Source organism: Elephantulus edwardii, unplaced genomic scaffold (assembly GCF_000299155.1).
Source record: "Elephantulus edwardii isolate Elephantulus edwardi_28Jun2011 unplaced genomic scaffold, EleEdw1.0 scaffold00082, whole genome shotgun sequence".
In the NCBI taxonomy this organism is placed as follows: Eukaryota; Metazoa; Chordata; class Mammalia; order Macroscelidea; family Macroscelididae; genus Elephantulus; species Elephantulus edwardii.
In genome coordinates, this window is record NW_006399832.1 from 3,652,894 (window position 1) to 3,658,003 (window position 5,110).

The following is a 5,110-nucleotide window of genomic DNA, read 5'->3' on the forward strand; positions in this document are numbered from 1 at the left end:
CAGAAAGATGTTTGCTTGGTTTTTACTGATGTGTGCAAAGGTATTTGACTATGTGGATCATAACAAATTATGAATAATATTATGGAAAAAGAATTCAAGAACATTCATAACAAAGACAAAGGAGGAAGAAAAGACCAATATGGATATTAGAAGAGACTCAGAATATTGCACTAGAATGCTGAGAAGCCAAAGAAAAAGGGTAAAAAATCAGGAAGTTGAAGAATTGAACAGGAGATTTCAAAGGGCTTGAAGACAGTAAAGTATTATAATGAAATGTGCAAAGAGCTGGAGTCAGAAAATGAAAAAGGAGGCACTTTCTTGGCATTTCTCAAGATAAAGGAACTGAAGAATAAACTCAAACCTGGAGTTGTAGCATTGGAAGATACTAAGGGCAAGCTCTTGAATGATCCAAAAAGTATCAAAAGAAAATGGAAGAAATACACAGTCATTGTAACGAAAAGAATTGGTTGATACAGAATTATTTCAGAAAGTGGCATATTTCAAGAACCAATGGTAACAAAGTAAGAAGTTCAAGGTGCTCTGAAGGAACTGGGAAAAATAATGCCCCAGAATTGACAGACCAATTGAGATATTTCAACTAACAGATACAGCCCTGAATGTGCTCACCAGGTTGCACCAAATCTGGAGGACAGCTACCTGGCCAACTGAATGGAAGAGATATTGTTTATTCCCATTCCCCTAAAAATTGATCCAACGGAATGTGGAAATTATTACTAAGAATACACTAAACAATATTATACTTACAATATTAAAACTAAAATTATACTAAATAATATTACTAGCATCACATGCAAACAAAATCCTGCTGAAGATTATCCAAAACCAACTAGAACAGCACATTAACGGAAAACTGGGAGAAATACAAGCAGGATTTAGAAGAGCTCTTGGCACTAGGAATATCATTGTTGATGTCAGATAGATCTTGAATGAAAGCAGAGAATATGAGAAAGATGTCTATTTGTGTTTTATCTACTATGAAAGAGTGTTTGTGTGAATCATAACAAAATGCAGATAACACTGAGAAGAATGAGAATTCCAGAACAATTGATTATTCATATGTGAAACCTACACCTATCTAAATAAGGAAGCTGTTGTCCAAACAGAGCAAGGAAACACTGCAACAGTGCATGGCTCAAAATTAAGAAAGGAATGTGTGAGGTGTGTTTCTCTCTCTCTCTCTCTCTCTCTATATATATATATATATATGTGTGTGTGTGTGTGTGTGTGTGTGTGTTTATGTGTGGTGTGTGTATGTATGTATATTGAACATATCATTCAGGGGGCTAGACTTTACAAATAGAAATGTGGCATCAAGATTGGAAGAAGATTTTCTGACAACATGCATTATACAGAAAGCCAAGGACTGCATCCCTCAGTGTGGATTTTTCTCAGCCAATTGGTAATATCATGATAGATGGATAAAAAACTGTGAACACTTTCATCTTGCTCAGATCAACAGTCTTGGCAATAGCAGTCAGGAAATCAAAAGAAAAGTTGCTTTAGGGGCGTCTGCTGCTAAGGACCTCTCCAGAATGCTAAAAAGCAACAATGTTAGACTAGAGCCTAAGATGGTCTTCTCAAGGCCGTGGTCTTCTCAATTGCTTGTGATGTATATGAGAGATAAACAAAAAATAAAAATGACAAGAAGAAGAATCAATTGTTTGAAATTGTGGTGCTGGTGAAGAGTATTGAACATAACATGGCCTGTCAAAAGAACAAATAGGTCTGTCCTAGAAAAGATGAAACCAGGTTGCAAGAATTTAGAAATTCTGTCTCATATACTTTGGGTATGTTGCCATGAGAGACCATTCCTTGGTTAATTTAAGAGAGGAAGACCCTGAATCTGCCAGATGCTCTGCTGGAGAAGTAGGAGCTATCTCCTCTCATGCCAGTTGGAGCAGATTTGATGGTACACAACAAGTAAAAAAAAAAGAAAGAAAGAAAGAAAGAAAGAGACCCAGAATGAGATGGACACAGTGACTGCATAGGGTCAGGTGTGTCAGAGAGGTGAGATTGGCTCAGGGTGGGGCAAAGGTCATTATCATTGTTTGTAGGGTCACAGTGAGTCATAGATAACTCAATGCATAGAACAACAATAACAACAAAATGTGCACATATGGAGCCTGTACATAAATGAAAAGCTGTTAGTCAAACAGATAAGGAAAAGTTTACATCATTGATAAATCCTTTATATTTATTCTTTCTATATGGGAAGCAAATATTATAATAAGCTGGACTTGAAAAAGGGGGGCATATATCATCAAGGTTGGAAAAGGACTCATTAACAATCTGTAATCTACAAATATCATGACTTAAGGAAGGTGAAGAAGACTTAAAACACAGATGAAGAGCAAAGACTACAGCTTTCAGTTTGCAGTACCTCAAGGTGAAACAAAAAAATCTTTACAACTGGTCCAAATAGCAGCACCATAATAAATAAAGAAAACATCTAACATACTTTGGATATGTTGCAAAGAGGGGACAGTCCTTGGAGAGGGACATCATGCTTGCAAGCATGGATGCACAAAAGAGAAAGACCCTAGATGAGAAAGATTGATTCAGTGACTGTGATAATGGGGGTAGGTGTGTCAGAGACAATAAGATTTGCACAGGATAGGGCAGGGTTTAGGGCTGTTGTACATAGGGTTTCTATGAGTCACAAGTGACTCAATGGCACATAACAACAACAACAACAACATATACATGCAAAAGTTCAAGAGCCTATGGTAATAAAGGAGGAAGTCCAAGTTATTCTGAAGGAAATGATAAAAAACAAGGCCTCAGGAATTGATGGAATACCAATTGATATATTTCTACAAGAAGAGGCTGCCCTGTATGTGCTCACCAGGTTATATCAAGACATTTGGAGGATAGGCTTCTGTATCGGGCCACTTATCCAGTCAATTAGCTAGGTATCTGACTTAATGTCTCTTGCCTGGAGCACTAGACCACTGAGGTATAGCTTCCTGGTGGGGCCTGTCGCCTCTGAATGGAGTCCTCACCCACCTAGCTCTGCCACTTGGAGCCCTGAACCTGCTGCTTAAAGGACCTTACCCAGCTGCCTGGATGCTCCTGCTCACTGTCTGGAAGCCCGACATTGGCCCTTTGCCTGTAAGTCCCAGTTCCACTGTCTGGACACTCTGCCTGCTTCCTGGAAGTTCTGCCCCTGCCACGTAGAGGACCTGACCCCACCATTTGGACCCACAAGCTGGACACCCCCACCCTGACTCCCAGAGTACGACCTGCTGCTGTCCTTATGAATTACATGAGTCATCAGTATCACAGGTGAACCTATTTCATTTCCTCTCCTCTCCCAAAGCATGAGCTGCCTTTAGCCCAGAGCACCTTGGACTGGCCCAGCTGCAGTAGTTGTCTGACAGAGGAGGCTGCTAATTCACAGGTCTTATCTCTCCCAAACTGAAGCAAATCTTCCTGTGAGTCAAAAGCTCAGAGAGAAACTAAGGCAAGGTAGCTGTTCCACCCTCCTCTGGAACAGTGATGTTAGATGAAGAGCCTGCTATCAATTCAGGTGTGAAAAATTCTACTACAGCAATGCCATGTAGGAAGCAGGCTACTTCACACCCTACACAAACCTAAAAGAAGATGTCCCTCCTAAAAAGTGACACAGTATCAATGGATTTTCTGAAGCCAGAAAGTCTGATGGAACTTTCTGGCAAAATTTAAAAGAACAATGATTTAATATTGTCAATGGGTGAAAGACAAATTTGAAGAATTACAGGACACTGTAAGGTAAAACTAAGAGGAACAACAACAACAAAAAATCCAAAACAATGCAGATAAAACAAATGAGGCATTAGAAGAGGCTCTGGAAAAACAAGAAACCACTATCCAAAATTTGAGGACAACTGTTTCAGATTCTGTCAACATGTTGTCAACATGTTGGAGGAACATTGAATGGAGTTGAAGAGATGGAACACAGAACCAGTGATATGGAAGACAGAATTGTTACCACTGATCTGCTAGAATAAAAAACAGAACAAAAAAAAGAAGGAAATATAAGAAAGCCTAAGAATAATGTGGGGCATAATGAAGAGGAATAACATGCACAAAATCAGAATCCTAGAAGAGGAAGAAGTAAAGGCACTGAGAAAGTTGTGGAAGAACTACTAGAAGAAAACTTTCCAGGTATAATGAAGAATGAGAGGATATATATTCAAGAAGCTGAGTAAATACTATATAGAACAGACCCCAAAGAAAAACACCAAACATATGATAGTCAAATTTGCCATAACCAAAGATAAGGAGAGAATACAGAAAGCAGCTAGGGAGAAACAAAGAGTAGCTTATAAGGGACAGCAAATCAGATTAAGTGCAGATTTTTCAGCAGAAACCACATAAGAAGGAAGACAGTGGAATGACATATATGGGACAATAAAATAACATAACTGTCAACCAAGAATGCTATACCTAGCCAAACTGTCCATCAAATATGAAGGAGAGATCAAGATATGCTCAGAAAAACAGAACCTAAGGGAGTTTATAAAAACAAGACCAGAATTGCAGGAAATAATTAGAGATGTCCTCCTTTCAGAGGTGCCACGGAAAGCAGGATGGAGCTAAGTAACTAGCAACAAAACCAAAAAGAACTCAACAATATGATAGAAGTAAAACCTTGCTTCTCAATAATCACACTGAATGTGAATGGTTTAAATGCACCACTGAAGAGAAAAAGAGTAGCAGATTGGATAAAAAAGGAAAAAAAAACCCCAACCCTATCAACATTCTGTCTAAAAGAAACAACACCTTGAAAGTGAAGACAAAGATAGACTAAAAAGAAAAGAGTGGGCAAAATATACCAAGCAAATGGTAACCAGAAAAAAGCAGGGGTAGCAATATTAGTCTCTGATAAAATATATTTCAATGCAAAGACCATCACAAAAGACAAGGAAGGTCGCTACATAATGCTTAAAATGTCACTAGCACAAGAGGACATAATAATAATAAATATCTAGGCACCAAATGATGTTGTTGTTGTTGTTGTTATGTGTCGTTGAGTCGTTTCCGACTCATAGCGACCCTATGCACAACAGCCCTAAACCCTGCTCTATCCTGCGCCAACCGCACTGCC